Raw genomic sequence first — 20423 nt, 5'->3', positions numbered from 1 at the left:
TCCATTTCATTTAGATTGTCAATTGTTGACATATAATTGGGCAAAATAGTTTCTAATAATTGTTTTAATTTCCTCTTCATTGCTGGTGAATTCACCCCTTTCATTTTTTTTTTTGTGTGTGAGGCAATTGGGGTTAAGTGACTTACCCAGGGTCACACAGTTAGTAAATATCAAGTGTCTGCTCAGAGACTGAATTTGAACTCTTGACTCCACGTCCAGTACTCTATCCACTGTACCACGTAGCTGCCTCTCCCCTTTCATTTTTGATACTGGTAATTTGGTTTTCTTCTTTCCTTTTTTTTTAAATCAAATTAACCAATGGTTTATCTATTTTATTGTTTTTTTTAATAACATAACTTGTGGTTTCCTAGGTCAATATGTAGCCCACAAGGTTCCTTAAATATAGTTTAATGGCCTGTTTCTGTTTGAGTTTGACACCACTGCCCTAGGTAATATAATAAGTGATCGTCCTGCTTGAAAACCCCTAGAGCAGGAGGAACCATTACTTCCCAACACAACTCATTCCACTGTAATACAGCTCTATTTTATAGAAACATTTGATGTGATTGGCAAGATGGTGGACTAGCAGTTTTCTGTAAGCCTAATATACACATATAACTCAGAAAAAGTAATCATATGCTATATATGGGGTACCTCAGCTGAATTCATCAGAAATATAAGAATACAGAAATACTGTACAAGGCAAAAGCCATAAGATATGACACCAGAAAACTAAAATATTATGTACTCCAACTTAAAGTTTGGGGGTCACTCAGATTTTTTTTGTTTGTTTATTTTTGCCATTTGCCCTTGATGGAGTTGCAGAATTCTCACATCTGTGTCTGAATCTCAGCTTTTCTTGTCTGATTACTTCTTGTGTGATTACTACCTCTCTTCTCTGGCCTTCAATTTCTTCCTCTATAAAAGGACCAGGAAATGATCGCTAAGGTTTGAATTCTATAAACTACAGTACTAATATAACCTTACCAGTGAATTTTTCTATCATAAAATATCCATGGTTGTCCAGATAAATTTTCCTGTTTTTCATCCATGCAATTAACCTACATTGATGCTTCAGAAGGCAGGCAAAATTGTGAAATACACAAAATTATCCTTTCTTATTAGTCTTCCCAACACTACCCCATACACATTCCTATTTTTTTCTTATTTATGAACTCAACTAGTCCCTAATAATGTAATAGGTCCCTTCCAGTGGTATCTGAATTTTAAAGACAGACTTATAGAACCAGAAAAATGTTAGAAATGAAAAGGAAAAGAGCTTTAATAATGGAAAGATAGACATTTGAGCTGATGTTTGAAGGTTTGGAAATCCTGTCCTAACCCCCTTCAAATTCACATAGAGCCATGAAAGTATGAGATACCAGAAAGAACTTTAACTATACAAATAATTCCAGATGTAACTTCCAGATCAGATATTTCATATTTGCCAAGTTCTCTGTCTGCTTTGGTGGCAATTGATAACTACCCATACTACTGTATTAATTTTAAAAATGTGTTGTTGATATTTAATAATTGGGCTACAAATATGCATTAATCCTCAGTCTTCACAGACAGCTGATTATAGCTAATGCCTGGAGGGTGCCAACCTTCACTTGCACCAACCTGGGTTTTACCCCTGCAGTCCACCACAATTCACCACTCAACCACAATTCCAGGTTTCCTGTTAACATCTTCCTTTGCCCTTTCCTCTCCTGGTTGAAATCTGATTCCTATTCCCACTACTGCTTGAGAGAACCCTAAACCTCTATTTCATTCTGACCCTTACAAGTCATTGTGGACCAGTTCTCTCCAGGGTTCCAGCACCTGTAAATTCCTAAGCCTTTCCATCTGCCTTGAAATCTCCTCATTATATTTTGAACTCCTTGAGAACAGTGACTATGTTCTTTTTCTTTTCATATTCCCAGGACTTGTTACATAGTAAGCACTTAGTAAAAGTTTTTTAGTCAATTAAATTTCCATTTAGTATCCCATCTTTCAGCCTGCTTTGCATGCTAGGTCTAGAGAGCTCAGGCAATCTTATAGGTTTGTGCTTTAGAGTCCAGCAGTGGGGACCCTTACTTGGTACCCCCTTGGTAGCAACTAGGACTCAACTTCTTTGTCCTACAAAAGGCAGCAGACATTGATGCTGTCCAACCACACAAATGAAAAGGAGAACAATGAGAACAGAGACCGGGACACTAGATAACAGGGCTATATGCAGAGTTGACCAGAGGGGAAAGAACTTAGAAATTAAAAATTTAAAAACTTAGAAATTAAAAAACCTGCAAAGTAGAACTGAATCATCATTCAGCAAAATGATTCATTGTAGTCATTCCTGAAAATTAAAAAAAAAGAGAGAGATGAGCAGAATTTTGAACTTGTAAATACAAAAGAAACACAAAAAGGTAAATGTGTAATGACCAAGAAAAGATGAAGTAATGAAATTCATGTTTATAAGCTATTTTAGAAGAAATAAGTTAAATTTGAAAGAAAGAACTATGTGATCTTAAAATTAGGAACTAGACCAGAATTTTTTTTTTATATTTCAGGTAAATTCAGAAAAGCTAATCTGATTTTAAAAATCAAAGGAAAACCTAATTGTCAATGCTAAAAGTAAAAATGAAGAATTTACCATAAGGGAAGAGAAAATAAAGAAAATTATTAGAAACTAATTTGCCTAATTATGTGCCAATATAGGTGAAATGGATAGATTTTTACAAAAAATAAGACAGATTAATGCAACAAGAAGTAGAGACTTTAAATAACCTAGTCTAAAAAAATTAACCAAGCCGTGAGAAAATTCCCAAAGAGAGAGGGGGATCTAGGAGCAGAAGGAACTTTCAAATTAACTAATTAGATTAATTCCAATATTAGATAAAGAAAAAAAAAGAGAAAAAGAAAAGAAAGGAAAGGAAAAAAGAAAAAAGAAGGAAAGAAAAGAAGAAAGGAAGGAAGAAAGAAAGAAAGGAGAAAGACTAATGAAATGAAAGAGCTAGGACAAAAAACTAGAAAAAGAAATGAGAACCATGGAAGAAAGAATTGAGAAACAGACAAAGGCAGATAATATAATAGATAAGAGGTACAAAACTTTGACCAATACTATCTAGAGAACCACTATCCTACTAGTTCCCTAGGCTCCCAATCTAGCTGCCATCTTTAACTCCTCACTCACATCTCATATGCAATCAAATTGTCAAGGTCTATCGATTTCACATTACACCATCTCTCAACTATGCTTTCTACTCTCCTATGATCCTACCGCCACCCTAATGAAAGCCCTCATCTCCTTATGACTGGCTACTGCAGTAGTTTCCCTTGCCATCAAAACCCATGTCATTTTGTTTAATGTTCTTCTGGTGCTGGCTGTTTAATCAACAATCACAATCATTTTTAAGCACTTATGTTCCAGGTACTCTGCTAATCACTAAGGATTAAAAGAAAGTCCAAAGGAACTTACAGTATAATAGGGGAGGCAACATCAACTATATACAATCAACTATATACAATCAGGGTATATACAAGGTAAATTGGAGATAATTTCAAAGGGAAGGCACTAAGGTTAAGGAGGACTGGACAAGAATTCTTATAGATGATAGGACTTTAGGTGAGACTTGAGCAAAGCTGGGGAAGTTAGCAGGCAAAAATGAGGGGGAAAGTGTTTCGGGAATGGAAGACAACTAGTGAAAGGCTTAGAGTTGGGGAGACTGAGTGTCTTGTGTATGAGAAACAGCAAGGGGCCAATGCCACTGGATTGCAGAGTATATAAGGGTGAGATATAAGAAAACTAGAATGGTAAGATGGGGCCAGGAGGCCTTTAATAGCCAAACAGAGAATTGTTATTTGATCTTGGAGGCAGTAGGGAGTCAATGGAGTTTATTGACTAGGAGACTGATATAATTATCTTTTAGGAGGATCAGTTTGACATCTGAGTGTAAGAACGATTGGAATGGAGACAGGGAGACCAGGCTATTGTAATAACCCACTTGTGAAGCGATGAGAGCTTACATCAAGGTTTATGGTTTATTTCTGAAGGATTTTAGGACTCATTATTAAAACTTATACAAATTTCAGATTAAAATAGTAGAACTATTTCTGCCTATTTCTGGCAGTAGTAAGCTCTGCTAACTTCCACTTGAGGTATGATTATAAATGATTACGTGTTTTGAGGGAAAGATCAGCAAAACTTTATGTGCTCATTAACAAAAATTAAATTATAGTGAAACACCTACAAAAATACATGTGATATTCATGTGAATTCTAAATTAATTCATTGCATTAGCACAATTAAAATCAAATGTTCACAGAAAAATATCTTATGGAATAAAAGAATGAAATAAAAAGGACTCTGGATTTTAGTCTGAGGGGGTGGTGTTTGAGTCTAAGCTTGTCACTTACTTCCTGTATGATCTTGGGTAAATCACAACTTCTTCAGGGCATCAGTTCAAGATATACGATCCTGTGAATGTTAAACATGCAAATGTTTATAGGCTATCTAGTCAGTTTGTCAAGGTAGTATTTACATATTGTTTATATTTATAAATCATTTGTTATTTTAGAGAAGGTTAACTAAATATGAAGTGAACACTCCAAACATTTACAGTATTAAGAAGTGTCCGTTCAAAATGTTACAGACAGCTATTGTATTTCAATTCTTTTAATGTGCTTTTTTACTTGTCACACTGTGTGACCATTAAGTTTCAATCACTCACTTAAATTGTTCTTGAGCAACTACTATACATAAGGCATTGTGGAGTATAAAAAAAACCAGACTGCACCCTCAGAAAGCTACTACCCAAGTTCAGCTCAGCACCATCTCTTGCCTAGACTATTCCAATAATTTCTTAATTGAGCTCCCTTTCTCAAATTTCTTCTCTCTTCAATCCACACAAGTACAAATGTAAAAAGTAAAAAGCTGGTTATATTCTTGCTCAAGAAGTTCTAGTGACTCTAGAAATAATGATTTCTAGGATCAGATATAAACTTTTTTGTTTAGCATGTAAAGCCCTTCACAACATGGCACCTAGCTACTTTTATAGGCTTTTTATGCCTTACTGTTCATCATATATTCTATGGTCCAACAACCTAGTCTTGCTTTCGTATACACATATATATGTGTGTATGTATATATGTGTGTGTGTATGTATACACACAAACACTTCCCATTACCAACTTTTTCACTCTGAGTCACACACAAAAACAAGCATACCCTTGATCTTACCATTACCCACAAATGCATGGCTTCAATGTTCATGAACTTGGAAATCCCTTTATCTGATCATAATCTATTGGCTTTCTCCATGTCTCTCTGTCTTCCCATACTAAACCCTGCTCTTCATCTATGTCATGGCCTCCTACCCATGATCCCCTCAGTTCTGTGCCAGGCCATCACCCCTGTACTAGCTACCCTCTCCTCCTTTCCCCATCTTGATCCCTTGGAGGATCAGTTCAAGTTTACATTGTCCTCTTGAGTCCTTACCATATTGCCAGTTGTGCCATACCAACCCTCAGCCTTAGACCATTCCCACCATTCACTGCCCTTGATTCTACACAAGTGGGGCTGAAAGGAAAAGAAAATTATGCAACCACTTTGATTCAGTCCTCTTTAAATTTGTTACATAACCTCAACTACATCCTCGTTGTTGCTAAGCAATCCTTCTACACATTCCTTATTAACTTATTATCCCATTCACCACAGTGGCTTTTCCAAAAATATTCATGACTTGCCTTCTCTTCCTCCTCTCAACTGAGAACTTTGCTTCATATTTTACTGAAAAAAATTGAGGCCATTCACTGAGAACTCCCTCTTCTCCCCTTTTACTCATTTCATCCCTTTGATTATTATTAGATTATTAGTTCCTTGTGAGCAGAGACTGTTTAGTTTTTGCCTTTCTTTGTATCCAAGGTGCTTATCAGTGCCTGGCACATAACACATGCTTAACAAATGCTAGTTGTTTGATTATGCTTTCAGAATATAACTTTTTGTGATGTATGCAGGATGTCTACCCTGAGCATGTGAGGACTATCCAGAAGAATGGTCAGATGAGAACAATTTTTTTTTCCAACGGCCGTGAAGGTGGCTGAAGCAAGCACTGTGGAGCGTGTAGAGCTTGGCCTTCTACTGCATCCTGGGCCATTGCCAGTAATCTTGACTTTCATCCTGCCATTGGATTTTAATGACTCAGGAGGAGAGAGTAAGGCTGATGACTTCACACAACTCTGTCTCACTTAAATCCAATTCACAAACAAGTCAAAACATCACCTGTGATGTCATTAGTCCTCTTCAAAAACAAAGGACAAACAGCAAAAATTCATCTCATATCACTCAGAATTCTTTTGCCACTATCTCATGTTTAAACTCTAATAAAGAGAGAGACTTTCTCTTTGCCACAGAAAACCCCTCTTCATGCACAAATGAACTTATTCTATCTTCCAGTAATTTGTTCCTTCTATTACCCTCATTCTTTCACTTATCTTCAATCTGCCTATCTATTGGCTGCTTCCCTACTGTCTAGCAACATGAATATATCTCCCACTGTCCTCAAAAAAACCCTGACTTGATCTTTATATTTCCATTAACTAGTGTCCTATATTTCTCCTGCATTCTGTGGCTAAACTCCTTGAGAACATCGTCTATAACAGGTTCCTCCATTTCCTCTCCTCTAATTCTCCTCTTAACTCCAGTCTGATTTCAGACCTCAACATTCAACCAAAACTACTATTTCCAAAATGACCAATTATCTCTTAATTGTCAAATCCAATGGCCTTTTCTCACTCCTCATCCTTCTTCATCTTTCTGCAGCCTTTGACACTATCAATCATCTTCTTCTCCTTGATAATCTCTTCTCTCTAGTTTTTCCAGACACTACTCTCTTTTGGTTCTCTTCCCACCTCTCTGACTGCTCTTTTTCAGTCTCCTTTGTTGAATATTCATCTGGTTCATTCTTAGTAACTGTGGGCCTTCTTTTCTTCTCCCATTAGCACCTCTGGATTTGATTATCACCACTGTGCAAATGATTCTCAAATTTACTTATTTAGCCCTAGCATCTCTGCTGACCTGCTCACCTCCAATTCCTATTAGATATCTCAAACTAGGTGTTTTGTAAACATCTTAAAGATGTCATGTCCAAAATTAAACTCATTACCTTTCCATACTAAACCACTTTTTTCTAAACTTCCGTATAATTATTTAAAATTTATTTTATTTTTTCTCAATTACATGTAAAAACAATTTTTAACATTTATTTTTTAAAATTTTGAGTTCCAAATTTTTTACTTCCCTCCTTTCTTCCCTCCTTGAAAAGGTGAGAATTTTTATATAGATTATACATGTGCAGTCATGCAAAACATATTTCCATTTTAGTCATATTGCAAAAGACAACACTGGCAAAAAAAAAAGCAAGAAAAATTCTTTCATCTGCATTCAGACTCCATAAGTTTTTTAATCTGGAGGTTGATAGTATTTTTCATCATTAAGTCTTTCAGAATATTCTTGGAACATTATATTGCTAAATCATTTATAGTTGTTACTGCATACAATGTTCTCCTGGTTTGGCTCACTTCACTTTGCATGAATTCATGTAAGTCCTCCCAGATTTGTCTAAAACCATGCTGTTTGTCATTTCTTATAGCACAGAAGTATTCTATCACTATAATTAACCCAGCTTGTTTAGTCATTCATCAATTGACGGGTATCCCCTCAATTTCCAATTCTTTGCCAGTACAAAAAGAGCTACTATAAATATTTTGTCTATATAGGTCCTTTTCTTTTTTCTTTGATATCTTTGGGATACATACCTAGTACTAGTATTGCTGGGTCAAAGGGTATGCACAGTTTTACAGTCCTTTGAATATAGTTTCAAATTGTTCTCCTAAATGGTTGCATCAGTTCACAGCTACACCAACGTCCATTAATGTCTCAATTTTCCCACATGCCCTCCAACATTTGTCAGTCTTATTAGGCAATCTGATAGATGTGAGATGGTACATCAGAGTTGTTTTAATTTGCATTTCTCTAATCAATAGTGATTTAGAGCATTTTTTTCATTTGACTATAGATAGTTTTGATTTTTTTGCCTGAAAATTGTCTGTTCATATCCTTTGACCATTTATCAATTGGGGGATGATTTGTATTCTTATCAATGACTCAGTTCTCTATATATTTGAGAAATGAGGCCTTTAGGAGAGAAACTTGGTGTAAATTTTTTTCCTCAATTTCCTGCTTTCCTTCTAATCTTTGTTGCATTCGTTTTGTTTGTGCAAAACCTTTTTTAATTTGATATAATCAAAATTATTCATTTCACGTCCTGTAATGCTCATTATCTTTTATTTGTTCATAAATTCTTCCTTATCCCTAGATCTGATGGGCAAAAAAATTCCTATGCTCTTCTAATTTTCTTATGATATCACCCTTTATATCTAAATCATGTACCTTTTTTGATTTTATCTTGGTATATATACAGTGTGAAATCTTGATCTATACCTAGTTCCTGCCAAACTGCTTTCCAGTTTTCCCAGCGTTTTTTTTAATCACATAGTGAGTTATTGTCACAAAAGTTTGGATCTCTGTATTTATCAAACACTAGATTACTGTGGTCATTTGTTGTTGTTACTGTTCAGCCATTAAGTTGTGTCTGACTCCTTGTGACCCAGGGGACCATAGTACATTAATGTTGTCCATGGGTTGGTTGTTTGTTTGTTTGGTTTTGGCCAAGATATTGAAGTTAAGCGATTTGCCATTTCCCTCTCCAGTGAATTAAGGCAAACAGAAGTTAAATGACTTGTTCAGGGTCACACAGCTAATCTGGCATCAAATTTGAACTTGGTTCTTCTTGACTTCAGGCCCAGTGCTCTATTCACTAAGCCATCTAGCTGCCTCAAGTTTTGGAATTAATTGTTCTTTAAATGTTTGGTAGAATTCAATTGTGAATCCATTTGGTCATGTAGATTTTTTTCTTAGGGAGCTCATTTATGGTTTATTCAATTTCTTTTTCTAAGATAGAGTTTTTAAATATTCTATTTCCTCTTCTATTAATCTGGACAATTTATATTTTTGTAAATATTCATCCATTTCTTTTAGATTGTTAGATTTATTAGTATATCAATGGGCAAAATAGTTCTTAATTGCTTTAATTTTATCTTCATTGGTGGCGAATTCACCCTTTTCATTTTTTATACTAGTAATTTGGCATTCTTCTTTCTTTTTTTAATCAAATTAGCCAATGGTTTATTCATTTTATTGATTTTTCTCATAAAATCGTCTCCTAATTTTATGCGTTAGCTCAATTTTTTTACTTTCCATTTTATTAATCTGTCCTTTTGATCTTTAGAATTTTTAACTTAGTGTTTAATTGGGGATTTTTAATTTGTTCTTTTTCTTGTTTTTTTTTCCTACTTGCATGCCCAATTCATCGATATATTCTTTTTCTATTTTACTGATGTAAGCGTTTAGAGATATAAAATTTCCCCTAAGTATTGCTTTGGCTGCATCCCATAAATTTTGGTATGTTGTTCCATTGTTGTCATTTTTTTAAATAAAATTATTGATTGTTTCTATGATTTGTTCTTGGACCCACTTGTTATTCAGGACTAGGTAATCTAGTTTCCAATTAGTTTTTATTCTATGTTTGGCCCTTTATTGAATGACCTTTTTATTGCATTATGATCTGAAAAGGATGTAATTAATATTTCTACTTTTCTGAATTTGGTTGAGAGGTCTGTATGCCATAACAAATGGTCACTTTTTGGGGGAAGGTGTCATGTACAGCTGAGAGAAGGTATACTCCTTCTATTCCCATTCAATTTTCTCCAAAGGTCTATCATATCTATCTTTTTTAAAGATTCTAATCATCTCTTTAAATTCTTTCTTGTTTATTTTTTGTTAGATTTGTTTAGTTCTGAGAGGGGAAAGCTGAAGTCCCCAATTAATATAGTTTTACTGTCTACTTCTTCCTATAACCCATTTCTTGTTTAATTTTTCTTTCAAGGATTTGGATGCTATATCATTTGGTGCATATATGTTTAGTATCAATATTACTTCATTGTTTATGGTATATTTTAGCAAAATGTAGTTTCCCTACTTATCTCCTTTAATTAGGTCTATTTTTCCTTTTGTTTTATCTGAGATCATGATTTGTACCCTTGCTTTTTTTTTTAACTTCAGCTGAAATGGAATAGATTCTGCTCCACCCCCTTATTTTTACTCTATGTATGTCTCTCTGTTTAAAATATGTTTCTTTCAATCAACATATTGTTAGACTCTGGCTTTTACTCCACTTTGCAGTCACTTCCATTTTATTGGCAATTTCATCCCATTCACACTCACTGTTATGATTAAGTGTGTATTTTCCTCCATCCTATTTTTCCCTTTTATTCTTCTTTCTCTCTTTTTACTATGGCCTTCCTCAAAAGACTATTTTGCTTCTAATCACTGCCTCCCTTGATCTGCCCTTCTTTTTCCTAGTGTCCCACTCCCCCACACTTATTCTCTTCCCTTCCTACTTGCCTTACAGTAAAACAGATTTCTATATGCAACTGAATGTGTATGTTATTTCCTCTTTGAGCCAATTCCAATGAGGGTAAGATTGAAGCACTGCCTGCCACTTCACCCATCTTTCCCTTCACTGTAAAAGCTCTTCCTTGTGCACCTCTTCTATCCACCCCTTAATTTTATTTTTTAAAATTGTCCCATCATATTCAACTCACTCCCATGCCCTCTGTTTATGTATATTTCTTCTAATTGTCCTAATAATGATAAAGTTCTTGGTGTTAGAGGGTGTCTGCTCCAAGAATGAGGAGACTTCAACCCTGGTTAAATGAGTGGTTGAGAACAGTTTGTTCCAATGGCCATGGTGGCAGCTGAAGTAGGCACTGTGGGGTACTTAGAGCTTGGTCAGACATTAAAAATGCCAAGGTCATCTACTGCATATTGGGCAATTGCCAGTCATTCCGACTTTTGTCTTGCCACTGGACTTCAATGATTCTAGAAGAGAGAGTGAGACTGAGCTTTGTTCAACTCAACCTCATTTAAATCCAATTCACAAGAGTCAAGACATCATCCTGCGAAGTCATTGGTTCTGTTTAAAAACAATGGGTAAACAACAATAGAAGGGCTTATGTTCAGTGAGGTGGGGTATGGTGACTCACGTGGCCTCAAGATGTCTGACAAGTCTGAATGGCTTCAACTCCAGGGGGGTAGGCCTTTTATGTCATCAGACAACCAGGAAATCATGCCAATCAGGTAAGAGGTCACTAGGAAGCTCCTTACTTATGGAAGCCTTGGCTGCTTGGTCCAATCAAGTCCCAATGACAGCTTTGTCACCCAAAAGAGGAGAAAACAAATCATCTGGCCACAGGACAGGGTGGATAGTGATTCCATTTCATTATCTTATTTGTATAGTTCTCTCTTGTGACCAGAACACTAGGAACTCAAACTTATCTTTGCTTTTACTTTTTTTTCTTTTTTGTTTTGTTGTTTTGGGTTTTTTTTAGGCATTTGGGATTAAGTGACTTGCCCAGGGTCACACAGCTAGTAAGTGTCAAGTGTTTGGTCTGAGGCTGGATTTGAACTCAGCTCCTCCTAACTTCAGGGCCGGTGCTCTATTCACTGCGCCACCTCGCTGCCCTCATCTTTGCTTTTCCCCAGTAGTCATTGATAAGTGAAGAGGTCCTTCCCTTTGGTCAACTTCAAGTTCATGACCTTTGGTAAACACCAAGAGAAATCAAGATAATTGAAAGTATCAAACTGAAGAACTTTACATAACATGCAATGCTTGGACATTTTAAATTTGCTATTGTCAATTTTTCAGTTAGAAACAATGGAAGTGGGAAGAGCATTGTACTAATAGTTGTCATAGGTAGTCTTGATGGAAATGAGAGAACTGCTAATAGAGGATCATCTTTGAAAGAATTTGTGAAAGAGGGACAGAATTCAGCCAATGCCTCAATAGCATTAGAGAAAGGAGAGGAAGATGCTTTTAAATCTAGAGAATCTGTTGACTCAATAACTCTGCTGTAATGAATCAGCATAGATGGAAGTTGAAGTTATAAACTAGTAGGTCAAGTATGAAAACTAGTTTTTTGGGTGGAGCCAAGATGACAGAGGGAAAGCAGTGACTTTCTAGAGCTCTCATCCAAGCCCCTCCAAATACCTGCACAAAATGGCTCTAAACAAATTCTAAAGCAGCAGAACCCACAAAAAGACAGAGTGAAACAAATTTCCAGCCCAAGACAGCCTGAATGGTTGATCAGAAAGGTATATCGCACTGGGCTGGGAGAGGAATGCAGTTTGGCGTGGGCACGCAGGCCGCAGCGACCCTGGAGCAGGCCTCAAAGGACTGAATTGTGGGCAGCTATGGCGGTTTCCAGACTTCTCAACCCACGAATGCCAAATACAACTTAGAAGGTCAGTAGGAAAAGTCTGTGACTGCGGTGAGAGAAGAGGCTAGGTCTCAGCCCTAAGTCCCGAGTGTGGGGCTGTGGCTGTTTCTGGAGCTTCTGGCCCACAGACTGAGGGGGAATCGAGTGGCTGATCAGAGGATGATTGCAAGGATCTCTTTGCCAGTGCTGAGGCAGGAATCTCTTGCTTTGCTCGTGCTTGGATCTGGGTCACAGTTCTTAGGGGCGGTCATGGGGTGAGGAGGAGTGCTGGCGTGGTGGAATTTGTTGTGGCTGTGCAGAAGAAACACCTCACCCTTTATCATAGCACCTTGGAAGAACTGACACTTTTCAGTTCTCTAGAAGTATCTCTGAAAACAGCTGTACAAACCCCCAAAGCTTGGGACAATACATTCTCCACATTGGAAACAGACTCTTACCTTAACAAAGAGTTTAAAACTCAAGTAATTGCTTGGGATCATGAGCAAGCAGCGCAAAAAGAGTCAGACTATATTATCTTACTTTGGTGACAAAGAAGATCAAAACATACAACCAGAGGAAGAAAACAATGTCAAAGCTCCTACATCCAAAACTTCCAAGAAAAATATGAATCAGTCCCAGGCCTTGGAAGAGCTCAAAAGGGATTTTGAGAAGCAAGTAAGAGAAGTAGAGGAAAAACTAGAAAGAGAAATGAGAGTGATGCAAGAAAATCATAAAAAGCAAGTTAACAGCTTGCTAAAGGAGACCCAAAAAAATACTGAAGAAAATAACACCTTAAAAAACAGACTAGGCCAAATGGCTAAAGAGGTCCAAGAAGCCATTGAGGAGAAGAATGCCCTAAAAAGCAAAATTGGACAAATGGAAAAGGAAGTCCAAAAGATTACTGAAGAAAATACTTCCTTAAAAATTAGAATAGAGCAATTGGAAGCTAGTGACTTTATGAGAAATCAAGACACCGTAAAACAAATCCAAAAGAATGAAACATTAGAAAACAATGTGAAATATCTCATTGGAAAAACAATTGACCTGGAAAATAGATCCAAAAGAGACAATTTAAAAATTATTGGACTATCTGAAAGTCATGATCAAAAAAAGAGCCTAGACATCATCTTTCAAGAAATGATCAAGGAAAACTGCCTTGATATTCTAGAACCAGAGGGCAAAATAGAAATTGAAAGAATCCACCTATCTCCTCCTGAAAGAGATCCCCAAAGGAAAACTCCTAGGAATATTGTAGCCAAATTCCAGAGTTCCCAGGTCAAGGAGAAAATATTACAAGCAGCCAGAAAGAAACAATTCAAGTATTGTGGAAACACAATCGGGATAACACAAGATTTAGCTGCGTCTACGTTAAAGGACTGCAGGGCATGGAATATAATATTCTGGAGGGCAAAGGAGATAGGATTACAACCAAGAATCACCTACCCAGCAAAACTGAGTATAATCCTTCAGGTGCAAAAATGGTCATTCAGTGAAATAGAGGACTTTCAAGCATTCTTGATGAAAAGACCAGAGCTGAATAGAAAATTTAACTTTCCAATACAAGACTCAAGTAGAACATGAAGAGGTAAACAGGAAAGAGAAATCATAAGAGACTTATTAAGGTTGAACTGTTTACATTCTTACATGGAAAGATGATATTTGTAACTAATGAGACCTTTGTCAGTATTAGGGTAGTTGGAAGGAAAAAATTATATGTATGTTTATATATTGAGAGAGATATAGATATAGATATGGATAGATAGATAGATAGATAGATAGATGGATGGATATATAGATAGATAGAGGGCACAGGGTGAGTTGAAGATGAAGGGATCATATCTGGAGAATAAAATTAAGGGGTGAGGGAGGATTATACTAGAAGAAGGAGAAAGGGAAAGGTAGAATGGGGTAAATTATCTCATAAAAAAACAGAAAAGAAAAGGCTCTTACAGTGGATGGGGAAATGGGGGAAGGTGAGAGGGAATGAATGAATCTTATTCTCATAGGATTTGACTTAAGGAGGGTATAACATACACCCTCAATTGGGTATGGAAATCTGTCTTATCCTACAGGAAAATAGGAGGGGAAGGGGACAAGAGAGTAGGGGGATGATAGAGAGTAGGGCAGATTGGGAAAGGGGGTAATCAGAAGCAAATACTTCTGAGGAGGGACAGGGTCAAGAGAAAGAATAGAATAAATGGGGGGGAGGGCGGGATAGGATTAAGGGAAATAGAGTTAGTTTTTAACCGCATGTCTACTATGGAAGTGTTTTGCATAACTGCACATGTATAGCCTATATTGAGTTGCTTGCCTTTTCAATGAGGGTGGGTGGGGAAGGAGGAAGGGAGAAAATTTGGAACCCAAAGTTTTAAAAACACATGTTTAAAAAAAATGTTTTCACATGCTACTGGGAAATAAGAAATACAGGAAATGGGATATAGAAATCTATCCTGCCCTACAGGAAAATAGAAGGGGAAGTGGGGGAGAGATAGCAGGGAAAGCAGACTAGGGGAAGAGGTATTCAGAATGCATGCCATCTTGGGGTGGGGCGAGGGGTGAGATGGGGTGAAAATTTGGAACTCAAAATCTTGTGGAAGTAAATGTTGAAAGCTAAAAAAAAAAAAATTAAAAAAAAAAGAAAATTAGTTTCTTCCAAGAAAAAAAAGCTTATTTGTAAGTCTTGATCATTTTAGGAAAGTAGATGATCCAGCTTCTGTTTTAACCCAAGAGTTGACCAAATAATTAATGCATTCCAAAAAATGAAGGTGATGAATACAAATTCTTTATGAAAGCATCCCAGCTTGAACAGATGAATATTACTCATGCATTATGGATACAAAAGCAAGAACACGTGATAAGATAGAACAAGGACAAAAGTGGAATCAAGAGTTAAAACATCATTGCATAGGAAAAAAAGAGCCTTTTCAGGGTACTACTGACAAGTATAATAAAGAAATTAGGAGATTTTAAATATGCATGTCTTGGATGCTGGTGAGCGAAACTAAAAGGCAAATTGGTGATATAATAAGAAATATAAACAAGACACAATCAAATTGTACTGATTCTGAGCATTTTCACTGACTGTCCCCCATTCTTGGAACCTCTCTTCTCTGGCTTTGGGCTATCCTGAATTCTTTAAAGTCTCAGCTAAAGTCTCACCTTCTGCAAGAAGATTTTCCAGTCCTTCTTAATCTTAGTGTCTTCCTTCTAAGACTACCCAAACCTTCTCCTGTATATATCTTACTTACACATAATTGTTTTATATGTTGTATCCCCCATTAGACTATGAATGTCTTGAGAGCAGGGAATGTTTTGGGGTTTTTTTTTGCCTTTTATTTCTTTGCATCCCCAGCACTTAAAACTAGTAGGTGCTTAATAAGCACTAGTTGACTGACTGACTAGAGATCACAAAACCACCAATAATACCTGGTAAAGTAGAAAAACTATGGTCTGAGGAAAGAAGCTAAGAGTCCACTCATAATCTCTATGCTCCAGCATTAGATGACACATTTTGTTGACATTCATTTGCCAGACCAAAACCATATGGCTAAGATAGATAGATAGATAGATAATAGATAGATAGATAGATAGATAGACAGATAAATAGATAGATAATGTATAAACACTGTGGTAATAAGTGGTGGAGGTACAAATGCAACAAACAGGACAGTCCTTACACTCAGACTTTACATTCCAGCAAGGGAAAAATAAATATAGGGAAGCTGAGAAAGTAACAGTGAATGCAGGGGTATGAAACAGTTTTACACAGCTAGGAAGTGTGGTAGAAGACTAGACATAGGTAAAATAAAATGAAAGCTCACCTATCAGAATCCAGGGTGGTTCCAGGGGCAGAGTCCAAGATTCCTGTGTGAAGAAGTGAAGATAATGGCCAAGGAAGATAGATGGTATCAAAGCCGCCTTATAGTAGAATATTTTAAACAGCAAGGATAGGGTATATGTGTCAATTTGTCCCTGGAATAGTAAACAATGAATCTCTCTGACAGGTCTCATTGTGATTCTGAAGTAAATTACCTTTTGTTTTTTTATTCCAAATATTTTAATGAGTCCTTGGCAAGGCATTTAAAACACCTGTTTGTGAGGATAAACCCTGTTGGAGAGAGAGAATACAGAATTCAGGTAGCCATGGAGCTGAGGAATTTTCTTGATTTGGGGTAGGATCTGAGAGTGTACTGTTTCCTGAATAGTTTTATGCTGCTCTGTAATCTTGTATTTTTCTTTTTTTGTGTCAAAAATCTCTCCTCCTTGGTGTCTATGCTTACACAGCTTTTTGTCATTACTTAAAAGTTTTCTAGGACATCCTCAGTAGGATAATACCTAGGCATTTTGTGAATCTTTACCACTTGGGTTCCTCCATTCTTATCACCACCAACTGATTTTAAGATAGTAGTAAGCACCTACTCTTTCTTTTTCCTTTCTATCCCGATTTACAATGTAGCATATTTTCACTTGTACATGGCTAACTGGGAATACATAGCAAATGATGAGTATCTGCCAATCCCTTGAGCCAGGATTGGTTCTGGCTGCAATGCTTTCAAGGCTTCTTCACCACATTTTCAGCCATATCTTCCTTTTTATTCTTTTCCTTTTGACCTTTTTGTCCTTCTGGGTTTTTTGTCCACCATCTTGAGAGAAGGGAAAGATGATTGACATCCAGACTTCCATTCTATAAGCAGGGGTGGGAGGTCTAGCTTTCTTAATCATTCAAATAATTAAATTTAACAACAGGAATTCCATTTTTTTTCTGACTGACACCCCCTCCTACCTTACTGGAAGATGATTTTATTTGACCTGTGTGTTGATATTCACTTGTTTTGACTTTGCCTTTGAATATTTTTACCTCCCTTCATACACTTTCTCTCTCTCTGTCTCTCTCTCTCCCTCTCCCATAAGCTCTGTAACATTGTGAAGCCTCCTGAGTAGATTCATTTTATAGAAAAGAGAACTTTGCTGTTTGGGGAGATTTTTTAAACTCTGGCTATTCAAAAATTGGAAGGATTGATGGAACTTTTATGCCCCATTTGTCTACTTCCCAGTGTACTCAGCATTCTGATCATCATTCTTTTTCTGATAATTGAATCAATAATCAATATTCACTAAAGTAATTTATTGATGTGATTATAATAATATGGACCTCAAACAAAAGGTGGATGAGCAACCTGAAAAGAGCTTGGTAAGCCCTCACACCAGAAGTCCTAGTCCTCCCTGAACACCTCCATATACCCAATGTAATAAGGCCATGTTAGGAAAGGCTACAGATCAGATGACTCATTCAAGTGACAAAAGGTGTTAGATCAACCCTTAAAAAAAGCCAAGGTCCAGCCTGCTTAATCAAATTTGGAGACTAAAGAAGATTGAAGAAACCCAGTGATTTCAGATACAATCCAGAACAAACTATTGGCATTTACTTCCTCATAATCTAAAAAACAGAAGGCCAGATATGTATTGGATTTTCTGGGTTTTGGAGAACTCACATTTCCCACCTGGCCATATGACAGCTCTCATTTACTGAATCACTTACATGTCTACCTCTTTTTTTTTTCTACTTCTCAAAATTAATTTATTTTTACTTTTCAGTAATCACTTCCATGAACTTTTGAGTTTTAAATTTTCTCCCCCTTCTTCCATGCCTCCCTTCCCAAGATGGTGTGCAATCTGATATAGGCCCTACATATACATTCCTATTAAACATATTTTCACATTAGTCATATTGTCATTTTAAGGAAAACTCCATTTATTCTTATGTTCTTTAGTATTTTTAATGGGAATGGGTGTTGTATTTTGTCAAAAGCTTTTTCTGCATCTATTAAGATCATCATGTGGTTTCTATTAGCTTGGTTGTTGATATGACCAATTATGCTGATAGTTTTCCTAATATTGAACCAGACCTGCATTCCTGGTATAAGTACTACCTGGTTGTAGTGTATTACTCTCGTGATAAGCTGCTGTAGTCTATTTGCTAATAGTTTATTTAAAATTTTTGCATCTATATTCATTAGGGAAATTGGTCTGTAATTTTCTCTTTCTGTTTTGATTCTTCCTGGTTTAGGTATCAGCACCATATTTGTATCATAAAAAAGAATTTGGTACAGCTCCTTCTTTGCCTATTTTCCCAAAAAAGATTATATGGTATTGGAATTAATTGTTCTTTAAATGTTTGATAGAATTCACTTGTAAATTCATTTGGTCCTGAAGCTTTTTTCTTAGGGAGTTCATTGATAGCTTGTTCAATTTCTTTTTCTGATATGGGGTTATTTAAATATTTTACTTCCTCTTCTGTTAATCTGGGCAATTTATATTTTTGTAAATATTCATCCATTTCATGAAGATTGTCAAATTTATTGGCATATATAGTTGGGCAAAAAAGTTCCTAATGCCTATAATATTCCTAGGAGTTTTCCTTTGGGGATTTCTTTCAGGAGGTGATGAATGGATTCTTTCAATTTCAATATTCCTAGGAATTTTCCTTTGGAAATTTCTTTCAGGAGGTGATAATGGATTCTCTGGTTCTAGAATTTCAGTGTAATTTTCCTTGATAATTTCTTGAAAGATGATGTCTAAGGTCTTTTTTTTTTTTTTTTTAACCATGGCTTTCAGGTAGTCCAATAATTTTTAAATTCTCTCTCCTGGATCTATTTTTCAGGTCAGTTGTTTTTCCAGTGAGATATTTCACATTGTCTTCTATTTTTTCATTCTTTGGGTTTTGTTTTGTAACTTATTGATTTCTAATAGAGTCATTAGCTTCCATTTGCTCCATTCTAACTTTTAAGGGAGCATTTTCTTCAGTGAGCCTTTGGACTGCCTTTTCCATTTTGCCAGTTCTGATTTTTAAGGCTTTTTGCACCTCTTTTGCCATTTGGATTAGGCTATTTTTTAAGGTGTTATTTTCTTGAGTATTTTTAGCAAGCTGTTGACTTGTTTTTCATGATTTTCTTGCATTAATCTCATTTTTCCCAGTTTTTCCTCTACTTCCCTTACTTGCTTCTTAAAATCCTTTGTGAGCTCTTCCATGGCCTAGGACCAATTTATATTTTTCTTGGAGGCTTTGGATGTAGGAGCTTTGACTTTGTTGTCTTCTTCTGGTTGTATGTTTTGATCTTCTTTGTCACCAAAGTAAGATTCTATGGTCTGACTTTTTTTGTGCTGTTTGCTCTTGTTCCCAGCCAATTATTTAACTTTTAAACTGTTTGTTAAGGTAGGGGGTCTGCTTCCAGTGCGGAGGATATACTGTCCCAAGCTTCAGGGGTTTTGTGCAGCTGTTTTCAGAGATACTTCTAGGGACCCGTAAATTTTCATTTCTTCCAAGGTGGTATGATCAAAGGTGAGGTGTTGTTTCTTGGCCTGTGCTTTGATGTATGAGTGACCACAAACACTCTTTTTTGCCTTGGAAATGTGAGGAGGATTTCCTCTCCATTGCAGCCACAAGCTCCACCATGCCAGCACTCTTCCTTGCCCCAGGATCTCCATCCAGAACTGTGGCCCAGATCCAAGTATGGGTAAAGCAAGAGAATCTTTCCTCAGTGCCAGTGAAGATATCCCTGCAATACTCCTCTGATCAGCCACTCGATCCCCCCACTGTCTGTGGGCTGAGAGCTCCAGAAGCAGCCACTGCCCTGGAGCTGTGCCAGGACTGGGGCTGGACTATGCTCCTCTCTCACCTAGGTCTGAAAGAACTTTCCTACTGACCTTCTAAGTTGTCTTCGGCATTTGTGGGTTAAGAAGTCTGGAAACCATTACAACTGTTAATGATTCAGTCCCCTGAGGCCTACTCTTCTGAGGTTCACTGAGGCCCATCTTTGTCTGTGTGGCCCACTCTGAACTGTACTTCTCTCCCAGCCCATCACAAGAGACCTTTCCCATCAACCATCCAGGTTTTCTTGGGCTGGAAATTTGTTTCACTCAGTCTTTTTGCGGGTTCTGCTGCTCTAGAATATGTTTAGAGTCATTTTTACAGGTATTTGGAGGAGTTTGGGGGAAAGATTAAGCAAGTCACTGCTTTTACTCTGCCATCTTGGCTCCAACCCTAGTTCCTAATTATTGCTTTAATTTCC

This window comes from Vombatus ursinus, unplaced genomic scaffold, assembly GCF_900497805.2.
Source record: "Vombatus ursinus unplaced genomic scaffold, bare-nosed wombat genome assembly UNPS02014924.1, whole genome shotgun sequence".
In the NCBI taxonomy this organism is placed as follows: domain Eukaryota; kingdom Metazoa; phylum Chordata; class Mammalia; order Diprotodontia; family Vombatidae; genus Vombatus; species Vombatus ursinus.
This window is presented reverse-complemented; position numbering follows the sequence as displayed.